The sequence below is a fragment of the Panicum virgatum genome, chromosome 4N (assembly GCF_016808335.1).
Source record: "Panicum virgatum strain AP13 chromosome 4N, P.virgatum_v5, whole genome shotgun sequence".
Taxonomy (NCBI): Eukaryota; Viridiplantae; Streptophyta; class Magnoliopsida; order Poales; family Poaceae; genus Panicum; species Panicum virgatum.
This window is the reverse complement of record NC_053148.1, coordinates 41713499-41728343: the sequence shown is the minus strand read 5'-3', so window position 1 is coordinate 41728343 and position 14845 is coordinate 41713499. Positions and strand designations below refer to the sequence as shown.

The 14845-nt window shown below is 47.5% G+C and overlaps 1 pseudogene; it reads right to left on the bottom strand.

The window, feature by feature from the left end:
• Window positions 1-2168: 2168 nt before the first annotated feature.
• Window positions 2169-11358, bottom strand: LOC120669407 (annotated as a pseudogene).
• Window positions 11359-14845: the final 3487 nt, after the last annotated feature.

Here is a 14845-nt window from a genome sequence, read left to right as displayed (position 1 = left end):
TAGTGCAGTATGAGCATAAAGCACCCGCTGCAGCTGATCCATCCACTATCTGGTACTGGAGTACCGGATAACGTTTGGGTTCCGGTACCTAGTGCAGAGAGCCTTATGCAAGAGTTGCCTCTTCACACGCTCCTAGGCAGTGAGAGTAAATGAAGTGGAGAGAGAAAGAAACAGAAAGTGATCATAGGCCCATTGGAAGAGACAAAGTGAAAGACAACCTATTATATGAGTCATTTTATAGATGTCTCTTATAAACTTAAGAGATAATAAAAAGCTCTATTATTGAACATGCTCTGAGGGCTTGCTTGCTTTATCCCTCTCGCCTCTCTCGCCTGTGTGGGCTTCACCTTTCACTTCCACGATGGTGACCGTCATACGCCGCCTGCTGTGAAAAACAACTCCGGCGGCGGGGGGCACGCGGGGGCTCTGGTGAGCCGTGGTTACTGCCATTCCTCGCCATCCCGGCTGCCGCGCACGGCGCACATGAGCCGCAAAGGGAGAGCTCCCTGGGCGCCGGCGGCCCGTGCCGTGGTGCTCGCGGGCTCGCCGAAACTAGATTGGGTGAGGACGGTCCCCAAAGCTCTCACCGTGAGGACCGACTTAGATTTCTGCCGCGTGGAAACCAGAGCGGGTCAAGGCAAACAATATATCTCGGCGCCGCCGGAAGCTATGGCACCGAGCTGCCTGCCACATCAATACCACCTCAGCAATGCCACCTCAGCAGCTGTTAAACTAGTGGTAGGAAGCTCAGCACCCTGAGTCATGACGTCGAGATGTGTTACCTCGGTGTTTAGACTCACGGCGCCGACCCTAAGGTCCAAAGATTGATTTAATTCGTCTAGAAGTGCAAACGTGAATACTACCTCCATTCCAGAATATAGATATTTTTAAGTTTTCTGCAAGTCAAATCTTTTAAACTTTGATAGTAGATGATTAAAATAATATAAAGATTGACAACATACAAATGATACTAGTATATTCATAATGAAACTAACTATGACAACATATAACATTTTCTATTTTAGGTAATTATTTTTAAAGATATTATTGGTAAAAGATAAAAATGTTTACTTTGACTAAGTCTAAAAATTTTATATTTTAGAATGCAGGTAGTATGTTTCCAAAAAAAGGTTTTTTTTTTGCAAATTGTACGGGATTGGTGTTGGGGTTGTTTTTTTTTTTTTGAAGGAGTGTTGGGGTTGTTGTTGGTGGTGGATGGAGGAGGTGGGCTCAGCCTGGGAAGGTGAAGACGCAGACTAGAAAAAGGTAAGAAGAAGAAGAAATATTTTCCAAGGGTAGAAAATGTAAAATAAATTTGTAAAAAGTTGAATAATGCCTAAACAAATTCAGAAAGAATCAGAGAGCTTCAACAACACAAATAATACTTAATGTGACAACTTCAGTCCATCAAACAATTATATAGCCTAAGTTTCATTAGATTTTCTTTAGAAAATAATTAACTTCATCCTTAAATGACCTGCAACACATTCTTACAATTCTGTTTAAATTTTAAACTAACTAAACATTTAGGGTATTATGTTAATTAATGATTTTATCATGATAACTAATGAGTGGTATTCGAAATTGAGAGGATAAGAACGATGACGCTTTCACTTTTTTCTGTCAACTCTAAATAAATAATAATCTAGCAACGCGGTAGTTGACTTTGAGAAATCAGAGAGACACAAACAATTAATGAGTTTATCATGATAACTAATGAGTTCATCTTTAAAAAATGATAATGAGTCGTATTTGAATTTGAGAGGATAAGAACGATGACGCTTTCACTTTTGCTGTCAACTCTAAATAAATACTAATACTCTAGCTAGGCGATAGTTGACTTTGAGAGGAACAACACGAAAGATGCCATTTCTTTTTTTTTTTGGTAGACTAGGTGTGTGCCCGTGCGTTGCTACGGGAGTCAAAAAAATTCTTGATCAAATACGAGCATGACAAATGTGAAATCTTGGCAACACACTATTTAAAGATACACATGCATGTTATGGACAAATAAATATCCATATCACCGTAATTTGATAGCCATATTTCTATTTAAACCTAAAAATGTGGTGCTCAATCTAGATTCAGTATAAACTATACTGTGATTTTATTTTTCTTATTATGTTGCCAAATACATTTACATGGTAGAACTCTAGTTTATATTGCCTAATGGCATAAAATGCATGAATAAGGGCAACCCAAGCAGTGAATTTTTGGTACTTACGTCTCTTTGAAGCTATATTATACCCATGTGGAACAGGTCCGATGTGAAGAAACATATGTTAAGAACCATTAAAGAGCATCTGTTATTGACCAACACATTTTGCAATGTAAGGTAATCAAGGAATGGCATGGCCATGAAGCACCACACTGCTCTTCCCTACTATCTTCTTGATTCCAACCTCCAGCATCACCTCACCCATTCTCACACCAGCCTGCAAATTACCATCTTCTAAAAAAACATTCCTAACAGTGACATGTCGACTTGATTGCAAGGGCCCAGGGCCATCAGTTTCTGCCCAACCTCCACTGCAAGCTCCACATTTCCATGGAGCCTGCAAGCCCCAAGAAGAGCACCCCATAAAGAAGCATCAGGTGCACTCTTATAACTTGAATGGCATCCATAAAATGGACAGCGTGGTCTAATAAGTCCACAACACATCCGTAATGGACCAAGCAATGGTGTCATCTTGTAATCGGCGACCATGGCCTGAAACCAGTATAACCCAATCTCCACCATTCCTGCACGAGCACAAGCCATCAGCAGAGCAACAAAGGTGATCTGATTAGGCAAGAACCCTTCGACCCTCATCATGTTATTAACTTAACCATCGCTTCAGCTTCCCATGATTAGCCAATGCCAAAAGCAGCGCGTTCCATGCGCAAACCTCCTTCTTGCAGACAAACGCAAAAGCTCTTGTACTCCCACTAAGCCTCACATGCTTCCCGTTCAGGTCAACCAGAGCTGTGCCGAGAAACACAGTGGGCTTAACCTCATGCTGGACCATGTACGCATGGACAGCCATCCCCTACATCAAGGTTGGCACAGGCCTCCTCGAGTCTTCATCCCATGTTATCCAGCAAAAATCCCCTAAACACCTCGAGAGTGCACCGGTGCTGGCCACTGCACGACAGCCCAGACACAAATGTTGTCCATGACACGGCATCCCTAGTCGGCATCTGCTCGAAGAAGGTCACCGCGCTTCGAGGTCCCCGGAAAGGCACAACGCATCGAGCAGAGCGTTGCAGGCAGCTAGGTCCCGGCTCCGGTCCTTCTTATCGAATACCTTGCGCGCGTCGCGATCAGGTGGCCGTCCGACCGTAGGTGTTGACGAGCGAGCAGGCGGCGATCAAGCGGTCGCTCGCGAGCCTACGTCTGAAGCACTGCACGTGGAGCGCCCCCACGGCAGAGGCAGAGCCCGAGGCAACGGCGGCGGACTTGAGGAAATGAGGAGGGAGGGTAGGAGTGGCGGTTGGGGGCGCGCCGCGGCCGAGCGTGGCGGGGGAGCATTTGGTGTCGGGAGCAGCGTGACAGGTAGCACTATGCCTTTCGAGGGACCTTGAAGTGGCGGTGTCGACGAGGACGCCAGTAATCGCAAGGGCGGCCTGCGTCGGCGGGGGCGCCGGTAATCGCAAGGGCGCCGGCGCTCGCGGGGAAGGGCAGGTGTGGCGGCGTCGATAAGGACGCTGGCGAGCAGCGCGGATCGAGGGCTGGTGTCGGCGGGGGCTTGCGGGAAAGGGCGCAGGCGCGGCGGCATCGATGAGGTGGGGGCGTCACGCGCGGGGATGGCGTGCGGGCGGGGGAGCCGGCGTCGTGCGCAGCTGATTTTGGGGCTTCGATTCGATCGGACGGAGGGGGCTTCGATCAGACAGATAGAAACTGTCGCACGGCAGAGCCACCACGAGAAGAGCGGTTAGGTCGCACGAATTTTTTTCTCCCAATCATTCTTTTCTTTTTAGTAGTAGAGATAGAGAAAGATGCCATTTCACCATTGCTATAAACAATTTGCTTCTTTCCTTATATCATCGTATATGTGCTTGAGCTGTTGGAACCCAGCTCTCGTGCATGTCCCCCACGCATTTGCGACTTCGCCACCATCCTTTTGCTTGGATCCCAGATCTCCGATCCTCCGCCTTCGTCTTCCAACTAGTCTCTCTTTTGGCTCAGCTTAATCCAGAAGAAGATAGTTCGACGATTTCTTCACTGAGATTAAGTTCTCTGGTCATCAGTCAGGTTGATATGTACTTCTCCACACACTTTACTCTCTGTCTCTGCTGTATTTGTCGGGTACCGTGTTTATCCTACGGCTTAATTGCACGTTAATATTCGTTGAATATCACAAGCTAGTTGCTCAAAGTGTAAACTCCAAAGCAAGTCGTTTGTCGTGTGCAACATGAATGTAAGGAACTTGTATACTTTATGCTAATTTTCTTTTGAGCAGCGTGGAAACTCAGTCCATTGGTTCATGCCCATACGTGAAGGTTGACATATAATTAAGTTGAGGCTTGAAACAGGAAGACGAATTCATTTTTCAAAACGCTAAATATTTTGAGTTATGTGATAAAGTGATTGAAACTGACCCTTTGATAAACTATTTTGAAGTGCTAAGTTACATGTGGAATCGATTGAGGTGTTTGATCTAAGTAGATAAAGATTTGTACGTGTAGTGGTCTGCCAAAAAGTCTTCAATTTTATTTTAGGTATGTGACATCAGAAGCCACAACTTCTTGTAATCTTTTTATGTGTTGAAGTAGCATCGATTGCAGTTTGGTGACGACTATGTTTCTTCCCTCTCACCAAACACACAGGAGGATCTGCATAGTTTTGTACTCGAAATTTGTAGTTACTAGCCTATCAACTCGTGCTTCCGCACATGCTATTTAGAATTAATATAAAAAATTATAGCTAATAATTGTAATTATCTATCTCACATCATCTTTCATCTATTAAATATTCTAACACATACTCAAAATAAATATTTATCGTTATCTAGTTGCAATAAATTTTATTTTGTATTACACCTTCATGTGTGTTGGTATATATTTAATTAAACCATTTATTTGTGAATTGTTATTCTCATCTCTTTCATCATACATGAATACATGGTGATACATATTGTGCGTAGTATTTTTATATAAATAATAATATACATAATATATTAATAATGATAAAATAGTAACTTATAATTTTATATTGGTGCATTTTAATACTTTATTATAATTATATAATTTAAATTCAGATTTAGGGGTTAACTCTAAATTGAATAATTTATATGCAAATTTAGTAGGCTATTTGCATTATTTTTATAATGTCATAGGTGGATAATTTACATGAAGATTAGGGGGTTACTTTAGATTTTTTATAATGTCAGAGGTGCGTAATTTAGATACATGTTTATGGGATTACTTTAATCTACTTTCATAAGGCAAAGGTGGGTAATTTATTAGAAAAGATAACAGATACAATGACTATTATGATTAGAGTTGTCGAACTGATGGCTGAATGTTTTTTATTTTCGTGAGAATTTCTAGGATTTGTCTTTTTTTATAAAAAAATATCCACCTTAATCCTAGGTGGCTTCACATGGAGGTTTTTAAAGAGCCTCCAATTAGTAATAATAAGATTTTACTTGGAGCAGCATGGGATCGGAGCAAGATCCTTGTTTGGGGTTAGAAAATTATATAGTATAAAGGAAAGAGCATTTGTTTTGATAGCAAAGATTGGCTTCCTCTGAATGGATAATACTACTTTGGAAAATTTTCTTCTATAGAACCTTTTAGAAAGATGTGGTGTCGCATGTGCAACATAGTTGGACAATTGGGATTAGAACTAAAGCAGCTAGCCTGGTGAAGAATCCTAATTTTTTTTTAGGTAAGATGGTATAACATTGATACCTTCAGCATATATCAATTAATATCTGTTTTACGTCGGTATAAATCAGTTAAAGAAGTAACGAAGAAATTGGACAGTAGTTATGTCAGCTTGAAAACTTAAAAGTGACATCACTCCTTGGAGGTTTTAAGGAACTTGAACTTATTGTGTCATCGCAGTGCTTTACGCTGGACATCTGTCAGTTTCAGATTTAGTGGGTCATCTTCTTGCAAACAAATTTTTTAATATGCGATGTTCATTGTCTGTTCACCTTTTGAACTCCAACACATCTCATCAGTGTCACTACTTTAAATATTTATGATATTGTGCAGGAATTTTACTTGAGCTCATGGCTGCTATAGGGGCTACCACTGTTGTAGGATGGGTGAAAGCGATCGGGTGCTCTAGCTTAAGAGAAGGGGTGAATTAGGCACTATTAAAACCTTAACATATGGCTCCAACTAGTTTGCACAAAACTTAAACTAAAACAAGCTATCTAGATGTACAACTACGGTTCACCTTAGTGTGAAACCCTCATCCCAAAAGAGTTTTGCAACCTATAGCCAATCCTAGCAAGATACTACACTAAGAAAGTAAAGTCACACAAGTTGCAATATGAAATGCAGAAGCTTAAAGAGAGGGATGAGAGGAAGCGAACTCTCGACACGAGAATTTATCCCGTGGTTCGGATTGCCACAAAGGCGCCCCTACGTCCATGTTGTTGAAGCAATCATGAAGAGTATCGCTTCCCGGCAATCAAGTCTCTTCCGTGAACACAATCACGGTCACCTTGATCCCGATCTTCACTAAGGGAGATTGCCCACGAAGGAGAGGTCTCCGTCCCCCGCACAATGTTGTCGACGCCGCTCCACACCAAGCCGGAGGTTCGTTGACTTGCCGGCGATCCACCAAAGCTCCAAGGATGGCCAGCACACAAAGATACACTTTTGGTTCACTTTAGAACCACAGCACAAGGATCTAATCCTTACTTGATCACTCACTCAAGAGCTAACATAGCACTCACACTCACAAAGCTTGTGGTAAGGACTAAGGATTTGATCTTTATGCTCTTGGATGGCTTGAAGGTGTTCTTGGGTGTGTATGTGATGTCTTGGGACTCCAGCAAGCTTCAAATGGCCGAGGGAAACACATATATATAGGCCTCCAACTTGAACTAGCCGTTTAGAGCCGTTGGGCACATTTCTGCATAGGCATCGGAACTTCCGGTGCTAGGGCATCGGTTCTTCCGGTCACTAATAGCTTGAACTAGCTGTTGGACCTTTCTGACGAGTTCTGCAGCTGAAAAATGGTATCATCGGAATATCCAGTGGTAGCATCGGAACTTCCGGTGCTAAAGGAACTTTCTGGGGTCAAAAACATGCTCTCTGGACAATAGTACGGGCATTGCACCGATGTCCTTTTTTGTAGCATCGGAATTTCCGGTGCTTATAGAAATCAGCTTCATGGTGCTTCGTATTTTGGCCATAACTTTTTACTCCGAACTCCGATTTGGATGATCTTGTACTCTTTGGAAAGCTTGTGAAATTCTCTACAAGATTCTACTAAAGTCCATCTCATTTGACTAAATTTTGAGCATCGGAATAACCGCACACAGAAATCAGTTTCTCCGTGTTTTGACCATAACTTTTTACTCGGAACTCCGATTTCGATGATCTTGTACTCTTTGGAAAGCTTGTGAAATTTTCTACAAGATTCTGCTAAAGTCCATCTCATTTGAATAAGTTTTGAGCGTTGGTTAAACCGATACTTTTCGGAAGGTCCGGTGCATGGTCATAGGAAGAACCGGTGCTACTGATTTTTACATAACTCTCCAATTCAGCATTTATTTGAATTCTTTCTTCATGTTTTGCTTTGCTAACCCTTTTTAATACATTTTTGGGATCTAGAAAGATTCACTTAACAAACTTGTTAGTCACATTGATTGCGTTGTCATACAATCACCAAAATCACTCGAAATGACATAAATGGTGCCATGTTTGTTACAATGGGTCGTCTCGCCTATTATTCAAATGATGGTTTCTGTGGTGCAGTCCTATATATCAACTCAGTACAACTGGAATTCTGAGATGATGTCTGATCTCAAGGATTTAGAGGTTACTTTAATGCAGATACTTCTGGTAGTCGCTGCAGCTGAAAGGCGAACTATAGTGGATAGCAATCAAGCTGCATCACTGCGGCAAATGAAAGAAGCAGTTTGTGATGCAGAAGATGTGTTGGACAAGTTTGACTACATGCTTCTAAAAGAAAAAATTGGCCATCAAGGCATGGTTGTGCACGTGGCCTCCTCTTCATTTTCTCAGGTTAAGCGTTATCTTGGCCTTGACAAGTTAAGATCAAAATTAAGGAATGTTATTAAAAGTACTACCAGAGTTAGAGCTTGTGCAGAGATGTTTGTGAAGGTTATGGCAGTCGAGAGCACCGAGTCTATTCGTCAGTCTCTTAAATGTCTCCCGGCAAGAGCTACTGGATCTCTTCTGCATGAAGATTCTATTTTTGGACGGAAGGAGGAGGTTGATGAAGTAGTCGCTTTATTGCTGAACCAAAGTGATTTATCTTCACCAGATGGTAGATGATCATCTATAGAGGTACATACTGTTGTCGGTATTGGAGGAATTGGCAAGACTACAGTAGCTCAACTCATCTACAACGATAGGAGAATAACAGACACTTTTGATCTGAGGATGTGGGTGTGTGTTTCACCTAACTTTGACAAGGTTAATCTAATCAAACAGATCATAGCACATACAACTGGTGGTGTGAATATCGACTGACCAATGTCAATAATTTCAATATGCTCCAAGAAGACCTTCAAAGGAGAATTTCTGGCAAGAGATTTCTTTTAGTGTTGGATGATGTGTGGTACAATGAAAATTTTGGGGTTCATGTTAATCAAGAGAGTTGGAGGGAACTGATAGCTCCCCTGAAAAAAGCACTACCAGGAAGCAAGATACTGGTGACAACACGTATGGAATTAGTAGCAAAAATTCTGGAATCCAGAAGTTCACTCTTTTTACCTGGCATTGGACAGGATGCCAGCTGGTTGCTCTTCAAAGACCGAGTTGATTTTCATCTAGGACCAGAACTGAAGAAAATTGGAAAGGAAATTGTTCATAAACTTAACGGTTTGCCCCTAGCCCTAAAGGTGATAGCAGGACATTTATGTGGAAAGTTTAGAGTTGCGGAGTGGAATGAAGTTCTTCACAATGATACCCTCAATAATCTAAATGACATGTTAGCGATACTGCGCTTAAGCTATGAAAGTTTACCGGTACACCTCCAGCATTGCTTTGCTTACTGCAGCTTATTCCCCAAAGGGTATCATATTGATCCAAACAAGTTGATACATATGTGGATAGCTAAGGGTTTTGTTGACATCAATGGACGTACAAATATCACTTTGGAGGAAGCTGGAAGAAGTTGCTTCAATGAATTGCTAGCTAGGTCATTTTTCCAAATACTTATTCGTGACGGTCAAACATTTTATATTATGCATGATGCAATGAGTGACCTGGCACTTCATGTTTCTGAGGGTGAATGCCTTAGGGTCGAGCTAGAGTCTACAGAAGAGATATTACCTGTTTATACTAGGCATGTGTCTATCTATAGTGAAAATATGGGAATTCTTGAGAAATGTGATTTGAAGGCATTGCGTTCACTGATAGTTTTAAGCAGATCATGGTTTTGCTCCAAAGTCTGCCTGAACCATGATATACTTGACAAGCTGAAGAGTGTGCGGGTGCTTGACATAAGTGGTTGCTGTTTAGGAAGATTACCTAAATCTGTCAATAAGCTGATTCATCTGTGGTACCTAGGAATAAAGCGGACTTATTTCCCATTGCCAAAAAAGACATCTTTGTATCATTTGCAGGCCTTATTTGTACAATATCATTCATGTTATTCTTCGAGGGAATTAACCACTTCAGAAGGGAAAGCCAAGACTGTTGGAGGCCATTTCCATCTTCCAGTAAAAAGCATTAGTAAACTTACTAATCTAATGCATATCGATATAGAGAAGGCATATGTTCTTATGTTATCTAGCACAGAAAAACTTGCTTCTGTTGAGTGCTCTGGAGAATTCCATGTTGACGAGGAGGAAGGAAGTTTAGTAGGCCTTAGAGACCTCAACAAACTTCGAGGCCACCTCATTATTAAGTCTCTGGACAAAGTAAAAAACAGGGAGGGAGCTGCTAATGCTCATCTAGATCAAAAGAAGGATATAACCAAGTTGGAGCTACATTGGTTTCATGGTGATACTGCTACACTTGCTACCAGGCAGTATCATATGGTGCCTGGTTTCATGGGATATTTCCAGTGTGTTAGTGGTACATTTTCCACCAAGCGGTATCCTGAGGTGCCTACTGTCAGGGGATCTTTTCAGCATGATAGTGCTAAAAGACTGGATTTTGAGGTTCTTGATGTCCTAAAACCACACCCAAATCTTGAGGAGCTAAATGTAGTTGGCTACTCTGGCATAAAGTCTCCCTCTTGGCTGGAGAGTGGTTGGCTGAGTAGAGTGCAATCTATATGCCTACGTGATTGTGGAAGATGGGAGGTACTTCCACCACTGGGGGATCTGCCATTACTCAAAACTCTTGAAGTACGGAGAATGAGAAAGCTAAAAACACTCGGCCAGGAGTTCTCTGGCTCTGCCGGATTTCCAGTTTTGGAGAGATTGCTGCTGGAAAAATTACCAGAGACGGAATGGTGTCTTGTAGACAATGATCACGTACTGCATAGTCTCAGATATCTTTTTGTCACTGACTGCCCAAAGTTAACAGTATAGCCAACCTATCCTCCTAAGCTTGAACATATAGCTATAGTGGACCGGGAAAGAATTAAATTTAAGGCTATTCAAAAAAATGTCAGTCTATCTGGATCATTTTGTTGCATAGTATCAAGCTTCTTACATGTCTTGCATGTGTTAGATAATTACCCATACTCTAGCTTGTCTAGGTTCTACACTGGTAGGGGCTCTTGCTCCTGCTCAGTCAAGGCTGCCTCTTCAATGTTGGGCGGCAAACACTATTGTGTATAGTAGCAGCTGCAGTTGGCTGCATGGTAGCAGTAGTGACTAGTAGTAGCAGCAGTAGCTAGTAGTGGTAGAGACTGCATAACACTATAGCGCCTTACCTTGTAAATGCTCACCTTGACTACTTGTGTCTATAAAAGGAGAGAGCAGCTGCAGCTCACAAAAAAAAAGAGCAGCTCCACTTCATGTGCTCTTCCTGAGTCCTTCTTCTTCCTCTCATCTTCTTCCTCCACCTGCAAGCAAGAGGGTGTTGTGTGTGTGTGTGAGGGAGTGCCAACAAGTGGTATTCAGAGCTTGAGTGTTCGAGTTTGGTGGCCATGGCTTCCCTGGATCGTGAGTATGGGCGCGGGCGTTCTCAGGAATGTGACCGTGGGCGCCAGACGACGTACGTCGTGAAGAAGACGGTGCGGGACGTCGGCGGCGCGTAGTACCCCATGCTCACTCGCACAAACTACGCCGAGTGGGTGGTGCTGATGAAGGTGATGCTCAAGGCGAGGCGCCTATGGGCGGCGGTGACCGTGGGCACCGCTGACGAAGAAGACGACCAGTTGGCTATGGAGGCCATTCTCAAGTCGGTGCCGACCGAGTACGTCGTCCCGCTCGGCGCCAAGGACTCCGCCAAGGAGGCGTGGGAGAGCCTGGAGACGATGCGGCTCGGCGGCAACCGCGTGCGCAAGGTGAAGGTGCAGCAGCTCCGGCGGGAGTACGAGGCTATCGCGTTTCGCGATGGTGAGGCCATCGAGGACTTCGCGCTGCGGCTCACATCTCTGGTGAGCCAGCTAGCGCAAGTCGGTGTCGACATCGGCGAAGAGGAAGTGGTGGCGAAGTATCTCCGCGTCGTGCCGCCGCGATTCGCGCAGATTGAACTCTCGATCGAGACGCTGCTCGACATGAGCACGCTCTCGATCGAGGAAGTCACCGGGCGGCTCAAGGCAGTCGAGGACCGCGCGGAGGCCCCCGCCCGCACGACCGCCAGCGGCCAGCTACTGCTCACGGAGGAGCAGTGGGCAGCGCGCCTACGCGAGAGGAAGCAGGGGGAGGGCTCCTCTGTTTCGCACAGCGGCGGCGGAGGTGGCGCGCGCGGCAGGTGGCGCGGTAAGCCATGGTGAAAGGCGGAGGGCGCCGGCAAGGACGGCGGAGATCGTGCCGCCGACAAGGATCGTTGCCGCAATTGCGGCAAGATCGGGCACTGGACCCACGACTGCAAGGAGGCGCGGCGCCAGGAGCGGGCGCACCTCGCCCAGGATGACGAGGAAGAGCCTGCGCTGCTCATGGCGCAGGTTTGCGCCATCAACACCGAGGCAGAGGATCGTGGCGGACGCGTCGAGCTCAACGAGCCGCGTGCACGGGTCAACCTCGGGCGGGCGGAGGAGGAGGCAGAGGAGCAGTAGTACCTCGACACCGGCGCGAGCAACCACATGACAGGGAACTGCGCGGCCTTCTCCGAGCTCGACACCGGAGTCGTCGGCACCGTGAAGTTCGGGGACAACTCCGACATCGACATCCAGGGGCGCGGCACGGTCGTGTTTCCGTGCAAGAATGGCGAGCACAAGGCGCTGCCGGATGTGTACTACATCCCCAAGCTCCGGAGCAACATCGTCAGCATTGGCCAGCTCGACGAGCAAGGCTGCCAGGTGCTGATCGACGGCGGCGTGCTCCGGATCAGGGACCGCGAGCGGAAGCTACTCGCCAAGGTCGAGCGCGGCAGGAATCACCTCTACACCTTGGCGTTGTGCATTGCGCGCCCGGTGTGCTTGGAGGCAAGGTGCGATGATGCGGCGTGGCACTGGCACACGCGCTTCGGCCATTTGAGCTTCGATGCTCTGGCCAGAATGGCACGGCAAGGCATGGTGCGAGGGCTGCCACTGATCGAGCATGCCGGCGAGCTGTGCGACAGCTGCCTTGCCGGGAAGCAGAGGAGGCTGCCGTTCCCCAGGAATGCGAGCTACCGCGCTGGCGATACCCTCGAGCTCGTCCACGGCGACCTCTGTGGGCCAATCACACCGGCAACGCACGGCGGGCGGTGCTACTTCCTGCTCCTGGTGGACGATTGCAGCCGCTTCATGTGGCTGCACCTCCTGTCGAGCAAGGATGAGGCGCCGGCGGTGATCAAGGAGTTCCAGACGCAGGTGGAGACAGAGACGAGGAAGAAGCTGTGCGTAATGCGGATGGATCGCGGTGGCGAGTTCACCTCGATCGAATTCGGCCTCTACTGCGCGGGACAGGGCTTGGAACGCCACCTCACGGCGCCGTACTCGCCTCAGCAGAACGGCGTCGTCGAGAGGAGGAACTAGATGGTGGTCGGCATGGCAAGGAGCATGCTCAAGGCCAAGAGGATGCCGGCGGCGTTTTGGGGCGAGGTGGTGAGCACGGCGGTGTTCATCCTGAACCGCGCACCCAACAAGAGCTTGGAGGGCACGATGCCATTCGAGGCCTGGCACGGGAGGAAGCCGGACGTGTCCTTCCTCAGGACATTCGGCTGCGTCGGGCACATGAAGAAGATGAAGCCCAACCTCGCCAAGCTGGAAACAGGAGCACTCCCATGGTGTTCCTAGGGTACGAGCGCGGGATCAAGGCTTATCGGCTCTACGACCCGGCCAGCAGCAAGGTGGTCGTGTCCCGCGACGTCGTCTTCGACGAGGTGGCATGTTGGGGCTGGGAGTCCGGCGATGGGGAAGTGATGCCAGGTGGACTGAGCAGCTCTTTCACCGTCGAGTACATGGTGTACTCCGGTGCGGGGGAGCTGGCTCACGATGAAGGGGAAGCAACACCCTCGAGCGAGTCGCAGGGGACACCCTCGAGTACAACATAGGGGGCACCCTCGAGCGAGTCACAGGGGACATCCTCGAGAGCGGCACAGGGGGCACCCTCGAGCAAGTCACAGGGGACACCCTCGAGTGCGATACAGGGGGCACCCTCGAGCGATTCTCAGGGGGCACCCTCGAGCGAGGCGCAGGGGGCACCCTCGAGAGCGGGGCAGGGGACTCCGATCTCTGCCACAACGAGCACCGTTTCGTCGATTCGCTTCGTCATGCCTCCGCCGAGCGCCTCCCCGAACATCGACGCCGATTACTCCAGCTAGCCACTCCGATTCCGTCTGGTGGATGACATCGTTGGCATGGGGAGTCCGCCCGGGCAGGCGGCCCATGTGCTGGACGACCTCGAGCTGCATCTGGGCAGCGCAGAGGAGCCACCAAACTTCGCCGCAGCAGAACAGGAGACACGCTGGTGGGCGGCGATGCTGGAGGAGATGGCGGCAGTGGAGGAGAACCGCACATGGGAGCTGGTGGATCCGCCGGCCGGTTGCCGGCCAATTGGGTTCAAGTGGGTGTTCAAGGTGAAGCGGAACGAGCGCGGCGAGGTGGTGCGGCACAAGGCGTGGCTCGTCGCTAAGGGATTCGTGCAGTGTGAGGGAATCGGCTTCGAGGAAGTCTTTGCGCCGGTGGCGCGCATGGAGTCCGTGCGCTTGCTGTTGGCACTAGCGGCGGTGAGGTGCTGGAAGGTCCATCACCTAGACGTGAAATCGGCATTCCTCAATGGAGAGTTCGCCGAGGAGGTGTACGTGCAGCAGCCGCCGGGATTTGTCATCGCCGGCGAGGAGCACAGGGTGCTCCGCCTACGCAAGGCCCTGTACGGGCTGCGTCAGGTACCGCGCACGTGGAACATCAAGTTCGACGCCAGCCTCACGTTGCTCGGCTTCACCAAGTGCGCCACCGAGCACGCCCTCTACACACGGCGGTCGAAGGGAGGCCTGGTGATCGTCGGCGTGTACGTCGATGACCTCATCATCACCGGAGCTGAGCAGCGGGACATCGACGCATTCAAGGAGAAGATGAAGTCAATGTTCCGCATGTCAGACCTCGGTCTGCTCACCTACTACCTCGGCATTGAGGTGGAGCAGACCGGGAATGCCATCACGCTCC